The sequence below is a fragment of the Capra hircus genome, chromosome 5, assembly GCF_001704415.2.
Source record: "Capra hircus breed San Clemente chromosome 5, ASM170441v1, whole genome shotgun sequence".
NCBI classification, from domain to species: Eukaryota; Metazoa; Chordata; class Mammalia; order Artiodactyla; family Bovidae; genus Capra; species Capra hircus.
Genome location: NC_030812.1, coordinates 26,124,171 through 26,136,211, shown reverse-complemented (window position 1 = coordinate 26,136,211; position 12,041 = coordinate 26,124,171). Strand labels below are relative to the sequence as shown.

General features: G+C 42.3%; 1 pseudogene; it reads left to right on the top strand.

Annotated features, from left to right (window-relative positions):
* LOC102169075 lies at positions 9,551-10,704 on the top strand (annotated as a pseudogene).

The window sequence follows — 12,041 nt, the reverse complement described above, 5'->3', positions numbered from 1 at the left end:
AGGCTGAATTATTCAGGAGGGAAGGAAGAAGAAAGGAAGGAAAGTAAGATAGGCAGGCTCATAATTATTTTTCAACTAAGGGGAAAAAAGCCTCCAATCATTTGGATTGCTGATTGTCATTCACAGGAATATTGATGGATGCTCTTTTACTTGTGGCCAAAAGAAAATGAGGTTTTATTAAACTGGGTATGGTTAATCTGTGTCCATGATATTTTTAATGATTTACATAGTTATAGCCTAAAGAACTTGGAGAAGGCAATGGCAACCCACTCCAGTACTCTTGCCTGGAAAATCCCATGGATGGAGGAGCCTGGTAGGCTGCAGTCCATGGGGTTGCTAAGAGTCGGACATGACTGAGCGACTTCACTTTCACTTTTCACTTTTATACATTGGAGAAGGAAATGGCAACCCACTCCAGTGTTCTTGCTTGGAGAATCCCAGGGACAGGGGAGCCTGATGGGCTGCCGTCTATGGGGTCGCACAGAGTCAGACACGACTGAAGCAACTTAGCAGCAGCAGCGGTAGCCTAAAGAACTATGTTTCAGATAACCAGATATGCAAATTTAGGAGACAAAAAAAATAGAATAATTGGATCCAAGAGAGCTACCACTCAGTAGTACTCTTTCATATTTGACTAAGCTCCGAAGTACAGACTTCTATTCTAGCTGAAGAATATGCCTCAGACACTTATGGATAAGCCATGCTCTGCAGCTTTTGTTACACTGAGTCAGTTGTAAGATGTGAGAATTATCTTAGATGGGAGATGTCAGATCTGGACCAATAATGGATGATAAATATTTCACACTGATTCAGGAAGGCAGCAGTGCCAAAGAGCATGGGCTCTGAACACACACTGGGTTCCAATCTGCCTTCTCATATTTACCAGTAGTGGGAGCTTGCAAAAACTGCTCAGCCTCTTTAGGTCTCAACATCTTCATTTCTAAAATGGAAATTCTGTATCATAGGGTTGTTTAAGCAGATTAAGCAATGCCCTTAAAACAGTGTCTGGCACTAGAGGTAGATTTGCCTTGAAAACTAAAGACATTTAAGTTTCAGGGAATCTCACTTGCACAGGCTACCTCCATGGCCCTGCAATTAATTTTATATTTCTTTTTCTTAAAGAGAATCCCCAAATTGTATAAACTTCAGGCCCTACTCAACTGGGTCTGCTCCTGTTTGGCACATAGTAAGTACTTGGTAAATGTTAGTTTTTATTACTTACATCTAATATTAAGAGCGGTCCTTTATGGTATTTTTATTTTCAACTTTGTGTATGTGTATTTTTTAGTTTTTAAGTTGCCCCAAGAGATTTAGCATGCACTTTATAGAAAGATAAACTGTAAGATAACCCATAATGTAGGATATTTCTTTCATTCATTCATCCATTAAAAAAATATTTATTGAGTGGCTACTATATCATAGGTGCTCACAGTCTTGTGGCCAAGACTGACAAGTACATATATAATGGTAGTATGAATAGTAAGTACTATAATAAATGTATATACAGACACAAAGAGGGACAACAAACTCTAGAGTGAGTTCACAAACTTGGGCTTTTGACTGAGATATTTTAGTGGATAAATACGAGATTTAAGGGTGGAGGATTAGATAGTCAAAGGACTTAATTCCTTCACTGAATAAATATTTATCAAGGATCTGTATTATGGCAGGTACTGTTCTAAATTCCAAAGATACAGTGATAAACGAGTAGAGGAAGAGCTAGGCTTTCGTGAAGCTTACACTCAAGTGGTGGGGGCACCAAGTAGGGTAATGACAGAGTGTTACACGGTGTATGAGTGTGTGTCCATTCTAAACTGAAAATGGTAAGAGAAGGTCTTTCCAAGGAGAAAACATTTAAGGTGAGGACTGAATGACAAGAAGGAGTCAGACATGAAAAGATGGGGGGAGCGAGGGGCACTCAAATGCAAGAGTTGCTGGTAGCAAGACCTGGAATAGCCAAAACACTTTTGAAAAAGAAAACAAAGTTAGAGGACTCACACAACCTGATATAGAGATTTACTAGAGGGACTTCCTGGTGGTCCAGGGGTTAAGAATCCACCTTGCAATGCAGGGTACTCAGGTTCAAGCCTTGGTTTGGGAATTAAGATCCCACATACTAAGGAGTAACTAAGCCTGTGCACCACAGCTAGAGAAGCCTGGGCAATACAACCAGAGAGTCCGTGAGCCACAGCGAAAGACCCCACATGATGCAGGATTTACAACTTATGCCTTGCACCACATAAAAAAGTCAGCTTGAAATGGATGATGGACCCAATTATGAAACCCAAAACTATAAAACTTCTATGAGAGAATATAACTGAAAGTCTTTGTAATTTTGGGTTAAGCAGAGATTTCTTATCTAGGGCACAAATACCATAAAACATTAAAAAGTTGATAAATTTGGACTTCATCAAAATTATAAACTTCTGTCTTCCAAACGATGCTGTTTAAAATATGAAAAGCACAGCCATGGATGGGGAGAAAATATATGAAAAACATACACCTGATAGAGACTGCTATCCAGAATACAAAAAGAACTCTCACAACTGAGAAGAAAACAATCTAATTTTTTAAATGGGCAAAAGGTTTGAATAGACATTTCACCCAACAAATATATAAAAAGATGCTGAACATCATTAGACTTTATGGAAATGCAACTTAAACCACTGTGTCATATTACCATATACCCATTAGAATGGCTAAAATTAAAAACAGATAATACAAAATGCTGGGGAGGGTGAGGAGCCTCTGGAACTCTCATACACTGCTGACAGGAGTGTAAAATGACGTACTCCCGTTGAAAAACAGTTTGACAGTTTCTTATGTTCCACATACACTTACCATATAACCCAGAAATCCCACTTCTGGTTATTCACCCAAGAAGAATAAATATATATGCCTACATAAGACTTATACATGAATGCCTGTGGCAGCTTTATTACAATAGCTCAAAACTGGAAATTACCTAAATGGCTATCAACTGGTGAATATATGTATAAATTATAGTACATCTCTATAATGAAATACTACTCAGCAACAAAAAGGAATAATACATGCAACAACATGGATGAATCTCAAAAGCATTTCATGAAGGGAAAGCAGACAGACACAAAACCCTACATACTGCATAATATCATTTAGTGGCATTCTGAAAAAGACAAAACCATAGGGACAAGAATCAACTCGGTGGTTGCTTGAGGCTGTGGTGGTGGTGATAGAGGGGGATGACTAGAGAGGGGCATAAAAGAAGATGCTGAGGTCATAGAACTGCACATATCTCAACTGTAATAATTCTATTGCTATACACATCACCAAAACTCAGCACATTTAAAAATGGTGAACTTTGTTGTATGTAAATTCCTTACTAGGTCTGAATTAAAAAATAATCACCTATAGGAATAAGTGCTGGAAAAGGTGATGGCACCCCACTCCAGTACTCTTGCCTGGAAAATCCCATGGATGGAGGAGCCTGGTGGGCTGCAGTCCATGGGGTCGCGAAGAGTTGGACACGACTGAGCGACTTCCCTTTCACTTTTCACTTTCATGCATTGGAGAAGGAAATGACAACCCACTCCAGTGTTCTTGCCTGGAGAATCCCAGGGACGGGGGAGCCTGGTGGGCTGCCGTCTATGGGGTCACACAGAGCCGGACACGACTGAATTGACTTAGCAGCAGCAGTAGCAGCAGCAGGAATAAGTGCAGTTTTAAAATGTGTCCACAAATTCTACACCTGATCTTAGTCAGAAGGCTGAGAATTGATTATCCACAAATTCTTTGACATGCCTCATTTCAAAAGGTGGGGCCTAATTCTACTTTCCTTTAGTATAGTCTGCACTGACTTAATGACACACTGCTAAGAAACAAATGATGGCAGAGTGACAGTGTGTGACTTCTTTTGCCAACAACCATTTAGGTAAGACATCTTGGAGTTAGATGCTTGAACCCCAATCCTTGAGTCAAAAGGGGCTGCAGCCCTGGCCAATTTCTTGTCTGCAACCTCATGAGAAATCCTGAGCCAAAAGCAGCTGGCTAAGCCAGTTCTGAATTCCTGATCCACAGAAACTGAGATAATAAATATTTGTTGTTTTAAGCCAGTAAATCTGGGGTAATTTGTTACACAATTGTAAATAGATTATTGAGATGAGAGGAGTAATCTGAGGTAAAGTTGGAGAGGTAGATAGAGACAAGATCTTGTAAAAACATAATAGGCATTGTGACAACTTCAGATTTGATTCTAAGTCTAATGGTAAGCCACTGGTGTTTTTATTCAGAAGACTATGAATCACAATGTCAGAACTGTGATTACAAATCACAAAGAATACAAATCACAATACCAATACCAATTTCACTTTCAGTAATCATTTCATTATGAAGTGGTCAAGAATGAAGGCAGGGAGACTGTTAGGAGGTCATTTTGGTAGCACAGGTAAGAGATGATGGTGGCTGAGCCTAGGGTGGTGACAGTGGAGATGGGTGTATAGACTGAAGGAAGCAGAGGAATCAAAGATGACCCTAACCTCCCTGGCAGTCCAGTGGTTAACTTCACACTTTCAGTGCAGGGGGCACGGGTTTGATGCCTGGATGGGGAACTAAAATCCCACATGCAGCGCAGTGCAGCCAAAACAGTTTTAAAAATAAAATGAGCCTACAGTTTTTTTTTTGTCTGAATAGTTGAAATGATGATAACGGCAAAAAGGGGTATATTGGGAGAGGTGATGAATGAAATCAAGAACTAAAGGAGTATATAAGCATAACGTATTTGAGAAACTGCAAATAGGTCAGTATGGTTGGAGTTTATGGTGATTGGATAGGAAGAGAGAGTGATGAGAAAGTAGGCTGAAAAGACAGGCATGAAAAAAAAGCCCTCTTTATCACCATAAAATGTCTGGTCTTTATCCAGTTAGTCACTGGGAGTCACTAAAAGATTTTTAAGTAAGAGAATGATTGATCAAATCTACACATTAGAGAGATTACCAGCAGCAGCCATATAGAGTTTGGATTGAAGATGAGAGATAATGAAAAGCCGAGGACATTATGAGTAACTTTCTGATTTTTAGGAGGCAGCAGAGTACAGCAGAAAGAACACAAATGACTTTGGAATCAGAGGGACCCAAGTTCAAATCTTGGCATAGCAAGTTACCATCTGCTACAGCTTGAACTGTGTCCCCCTCCAAATTCATATGTCAAAGTCTTAACCCCCAGTACCTCAGAGGTGACCTTTTTGGTCAATAAAGTCATTGTAGATGTAATTAGTTAAGATAAGTTCATACTGGAGTAACACAGGCTCCTAATTCAATACGACTGGTATCCTTAAAAAAAAGGGGGAAATTTGGTCACAGACATGCCATCTAAATATGGAAGCATAGATCTACAGGTCAAGGAATGCCAAAAATTACCAGCAAACCACTAGAAGATAGGGGAGAGGCATGGAACAGACTCTGCTTCATAGTCCTCGGAAGGAACCAATTCTGCCAACACCCTGATTTTAGACTTTTAGCCTTCAGACCTGTGAGAAAATATATTTCTGTCAAGCCACTCAGTTTGTGGTACTTTGTTATGGCAGCCCTAGTAAACTAATACACCATCTGTGTGACTTAGGCAAATTATTTTATTTTGCTAATCCCCAGTATCCTAATCTGTAAAATGGGGGCAATTGTATCTACCTGATAAAATGGTCACAGAGATTAAATGATATGGGGTTTGTAGAACACCTGGCACTGCATAAATACTATTTTACATCTGTGAGACACTAATGCTATCTGCCGGCAATGCAGGAGACGTTGGTTTGATTCCTGGTAAGGTCCCCTGGAGAAGGAATAGGCTACCCACTCTAGTATTCTTGGGCTTCCCTGGTGGCTCAGATGGTAAAGAATCTGCCTGCAATGCAGGAGACCTGGGTTCAATCACTGGGCTGGAAAGATCCCCTGGAGAAGGGCATAAAAACCCATTCTAGTACTCTTGCCTAGAGAATCCCCATGGACTGAGGTGTCTGGCAGGCTACAGTCCACAGGGTCACAAAGAGTTGGACATGATCGAGCAGCTAAGCTTTCTTTCAATGCTACCCATTGGGCATCCCTGGTGGCTCAGTGGTAAAGAGTCCACCTGCAGTGCAGGAGATACAGAGACACAAGTTTTATCCCTGGATGGGGAAGATCCCCTGGAGAAGGCAATGGCACCCCACTCCTGTACTCTTGCCTGGAAAATCCCATGGATGGAGGAGCCTGGTGGGCTGCAGTCCATGGGGTCGCAAAGAGTCAGACACGACTTAAGCGACTTCACTTTGACTTTTCACTTTCATGCATTGGAGAAGGAAATGGCAACCCACTTCAGTGTTTTTGCCTGGAGAATCCCAGGGACGGGGGAGCCTGGTGGGCTGCCGTCTATGGGGCTGCACAGAGTTGGACACGACTGAAGCAACTTAGCAGCAGCAGCAACAGGGGAAGATCCCCTGGAGAAAGAAATGGCAACCCACTCCAGCATTGTCACCTGGGGAAACCCATGGACAGAGAAGTCTGGTGGGCTACAGTTCTTGGGGTTGCAGAGTTGGACATGACTGAGTGACTGAACAACAACAATGCTATCCAAGGAAAATGGGACATTTCTGGACATTTTGGGAAAGACTGACTACAACTATAAGGGTCATGTGCAATACAACCTAAAAGGAACAGGTTGGAGAAAATGATCTTAGAATCCCTATTTCCTGTTGGACTCCTTAGACAGGAGCCCTGGGATTGTCTTGCATTCTGTGAAAATGTAGCTTCTTTGGGAACAGAACACTAGTACAAGAACCAAAAACACCCTCAAAGGCAGGAAGGTTGAGGTTATCTAACATCCTATGCTGTGTAACGTTGGGAAGGAAAGAAGTGAACAAAGCTGGAGAAGAATGGGCCAGATGCCTTAAGCCTCCAGGTTTCCCAGCTCACTTCCTTAGGTAAAAGATTTAGGCTGGGGGTTGTCCTCTTCTCAGCTCCATAAGGGAAACCTAACAGAGGCCTCACCAGTCTCTGGAACGCCTAGTCCTTTCAAGCAGGGAGTCTCTTGCCAAAGCAAACAATCCTAGCTCTACGATTGTGCTCTGGCTGGGGTAGGGGAGAACAAAGATCCCTTTCTTTGCTTCCCCAACTCTATGGCTCCAGCCAAAGGCACTGTTTACACAGTCTTCCCTGGTGAAGAATTTGTTCCGTTTCTCTCTAGGTTACAGTTGGAAAAGATTGACTCCCTCCTTGCCTGATCCTTTTCCCTAGACCCCTGGACAAGAAAGGTGTCCGATACCTGAAGCCTTCCACCCTCAGAAAAGATGTCAGCCCACAGGAGTAACTCCAGACCCTTTTGTGACATGACAGAGAACCTTAGTTTTGGTGGCAGAAAGCCTGTCTGGCTGGGAAAGGGAGGCTGGCTGGAGCAATCAAGAGCCTAACTTGTCTCCATTCCAACTCTGTTTATCCTCTCTCTCTCAGTCCCCAGGGATTCCTAGGCTTTCCCAGGTCCATATCTAGGAGTGAATCAAATAGACAAAATCCAGGGCAGACTTGGTTTCGTTCTTTAAAAGGATATTAAGGTGGGTAGGATGAAAACAGTGTTTTTTTAGCAGGAAAAGTTTTCTGTGGTCTTTAGTTTACTAACTCCAGCAGCACATATGTTTCCCTCTAGCTCCCAAAACAAAAGCAAGAAGGAGAAAAGGAAGCCCTAGAGTGGTGGAGTCTAATTTTAGCCCTGGCAGAGAGTCCTAGTGTTAAATTACTCCTGGTAAATTGGTAACTAAGAAACAGAAGAGATAAAGACAATTTACAAGATCTAGGTCTCCAGCAAGAATTTTTTTTTTTTTTTTAATTTGGCTGTCCTGGGTCTTAGGTGTGGTACGAAGGATCTTCGATCTTTAGTTACAGCAATGTAAACTCCTAGTCTTGGCAAGTGAGATCTAGCTCTCTCATCAGGGAAACCCAGGTCCCCTGCATTGGGGATGCAGAGTTGTACCCACTGGACCACCAGGGAAATTTCCTCCAGCAAGAATTTTAAAATCTAATTTCATTTATTTCTATGTCATCTCTAGGAGGCACATCTCAAGAAAATGTGCCTCTCATTTCACAAAAGGGAAGGAATTGAAGCATGAGAAGAATTAACCAAAAGTGACTTGAACCCAGAATTGTGAGACGTTCAATCTGGTCAACTCCATAGGCTAAACTGTTTTTGAAAATTTTATGAGTTTTTGCATTGTACAGATTTTACCTGAGCTAAATCCCCACTGACTATCCTCCTGTTGTTAAGGGAGTTATGGGCTAGGTGTTTGTTACCCTTTGCAGCTATGTTTTGGAAACTTTAAAGTCCTTGCTCCGCATATTGGAAGAAGTGGATCGAGAAGCCTTAGGGGTGCAATGGGCATGGAAATCTGTTAGGCATAGATATCATCCCACAACATACATATAAACACCGCCGCCCCAACTACCCTCCCCAGCAAGATCTACAGAGTTGGTTTCTCTAAAAGCAGCAACGCAGTTCCTGGAAGGTTCTAATCCACAATAGTTAAAAAAATAATCTATCTTGGGGCAAGAGCTGAGCCAACCAGCTAAACTGAGCCTACCCAGAAGGCCAGGAAATTACCAGCAGTGGATAAAATGAACACAAGGGTAAGCAAATGCTAACTATCTGCAAGGTAACCACAGAGATGATAATTAGAAGAAAAACAGATCAATCTCCTTCACTGAGAAATCTAAACAACTGTCCAGATTCGTTTTCCCCTCTCCTTCAATGATATCCTGGCCCCCACACCTTGTGGTGTGGCATAATGCAAGGAGCTCTGGTCATGGGTTTCTGTTCTATCAGTTTCCAACCAGGTGACCTCTAGAACAAAGGCATGATTCTTGAATCTAAGTCTTAGTTTTCTCACTTGTTAAAACCAGAAAAAAAATACCTACCTCACACAAATGAAATAGCTATAGTAAAAATAGCCATAGGCATACAATTTTTGCTTATATGTCTTTCCTGGAGTTCCTTGGTGGTCCAGTGATTAGACTTCATGCTTCCACTGAAGGGGGCACAGATTTCATCCCTGGTCAGGGAACTAAGATCCTGCATGCCATGTGGTCTTGCCAAAAAATAAATAAATGGGCAAATAAGTAAGTAAATAAAATTAAAAGATTTTTCCTTGTTTTGCCTTCTTGAGCTAGGTTAGAGTCAATGAAGTTAGGAGGCAGAGAGTCAGATAAGTCAGCCTAAGAATTCCTTTCATCACAAGATTCAGATGAAACTTCACTCCTTTTGCAGACTGGAAAATTGCACTCGTGTTCCCTTTCTATTGCTACATGACAAACTATATAAACTCAGTGGTTTAAAACAAATTCCATTTATTATCTTACTTTCTGTAGATCATAAAATCCAGGCAGGTTTGATTACATTTCCTGTTTGTGTGCGCTCAGTCGTGTCCGACTCTTCGCAACATCACAGACTGTAGTCCACCAGGCTCCTCTGTCCATGGAATTTTCCAAGCAACAACACTGGAGCAAGTTGCCTTTTCCTCCTCCAGGGGATCTTCCCAATGCAGGGATCGAATCTGCGTCTCCTGTGTCTCCTGCGTTGGCAGGCGGGTTCTTTAACACTGAGCCACCTGGGAAGAACACGTTTCCTGTTTAGTGTCTCACAAATCCCAAGTCAAGTCGAGGAAGGTGTTGACTGCGTTGGGCTCTTATCTGGAGGTTGTAAGGAAGAATCCACTTCCCAGGCTTATTCAGGCTGTTGGCAGAATTCAGTTCCTTGCAGTTGTTGGACTGAGGTCCCATTTCCTTGCTGGCTGTTGGTTAAGGGGTCAATTTCAGATGTAAGAAGCCACTTACGTATGGTCCCCTCCAACTTCAAAGCCAATAACAGTGTATCAAATCCTTTCTTCAAATCTGATTTCTCTTTCTGCCACTAGTCTGAGAAAGCTCTTCGTTTTTAAGGGCCACTGATTAGTTCAGGCCCATGCAGGTAATCTCCCTATCTGAGTCAGCTGTTTCATATATAACATTACCATAGCTTTCCTTTCACCTCTGTAGCCGCAGCCTCCTGAGTATGCTCAGGCTTCAGAAGAGGCTTGCCTCCAGTGTCCTCTGCTGTGGCAAAAAGAAGGGGTTGGACCCCAGTGAGGATAACAAAATTGCCAATGCCAACTCCCGCCAACTCAGCAGATCCAGAAGCTGATCAAAGATGGGCTGATCATCTGGAAGCCTGTAACTGTCCGTTCATGGGCTTGATGCCAGAAAAACACTTTGGCTTGCTGGAAAGGCAAGCATATGGGCATAGGTAAGCGAAAGGGTACTGCCAATGCTTGAATGCCCAAGAAGGTAACCTGGATGAAGAGGATAAGAATTCTGCGCTGACTGCTCAGACAATACCGTGAATCTAAGAAGATTGACTGCCACATGTATCACAGCCTGTACCTGAAGGTGAAGGGTAACGTGTTAAAAACAAGCAGATTCTCATGGAACATATCCACAAGCTGAAGGCAGACAAGACTTGCAAGAAGCCTTTGGCGGAACAGGCTGAGGCCTGCACGTCTTAAGACCAAGGAAACCCGCAAGCATGGTGAAGAGCGGCTTCAGGCCAAGGAGGAAATCATTAAGACTCTGTCCAAGAAGGAAGAGACCAAGAAATAAAGTTCCCCGCCTCTTCTCTGTACACAGTGGCTTTGGCAACTGCATAGATCACTCATTCAATAAAAAACAAGCCTACCTCTCTGCTTCCAGAGTCTCTGGCTGCCTGGTGGGTCGTCACTGTGCACTGGACTGGAACTGAGGACTGGGATACAGGCCCTTCTCTGGGTTCCTGCTTTGTTGCTTCCTTGACTCTTAGCCTCTGGTCAGGCTCATGCCCCCTCCATCCATGGAGTGTGGGGCCTACTGTGAAGTGAGGAGAGGAATGACTTCTATCCAACTTTCAGATACTGTGCTTCCAAACTGCCCTTTACAACAGAGTATGAGTGGCATCTCAGACACGCTCTCAGATGTTGGTTGTTATTCAGTTGGGAGTTGTCACATTATTTTAAAACAACAGAATATAGTATGCTTGCACTCCTCAACTGCACTGAGGTTCAAGGTTGCAGTCTGCTGCCTTAGAACTCCAGGACAGTGGGGACTGAACCACCACCACTCCAGAAGGTATGATTGACCTGAACTGCTGACTGCTGCCAGAGCTGTCTTTAAACAGCCTTATTGAGACAGAACTGAAGCCATTATTTGGAGTACACCTATTTTTATTTCTAAACTTATTTTTCTCTCCTGTCCTTATCAGTACTGTTTCCTGTTTTGTTTTTCAGCTTATAACCATAAACAATGGTCCAAAGAAAAAAATCTTTCATGGCAAGAGTTGGAATAAGGCACATAACGTACACACTTGTCACAGCCATTTTAAGTTGACTTTATACTCTTTTTGCAAATGAGAAGTAGGTTTTATCTTGCCTCTTATCTGATAGTAATAACCAATAAATTTTTCAATAAAGTATCTGCTCTACAAGCCAAGTTAAAAAAAAACAACAAACATTACCACAGGTGCAATAGCTAATCAAATTCACAGGTTCTGGGGATTAGAGTATTCTTAGGAGGTCATTTCAGAAATTCTACCTGCCACAGCACTTATTCAAAAGATGAAAGGAAATTCTTTGGGGATGCGGGGGAGAAGGAAGTGGGAATAAAATCTCTCTGAGTAACATACTAATAGGAGAAGCCAAGCATTTGCAAAGGGAGTCCTGACCTCATCCATGGTGTCCTACCTGTTATATCTTCTGCCACCTCTAGAGTGGCTACTTTGGTCACAATGTCCTATCACAGTGTCTTGAGGTAAATGGTCAATAATAGACATTTTAAGGAATGCTTGGGCACTAAAAAACTCTTGCCATGCTTTAGTTTTTCCTTATCAAATGGTGTCAACTCCGAGCCCTCCAAGAACTTGTCCTAAGAATACATGTTGGAAAGTGCATCTTTTTAGATATGGCTCAACTAAGAGAGAATTTCATTGCTCAAAACTCAGAGGACTGGGATAATACTCCAGTGCTCCTCTTACATATTCTACTT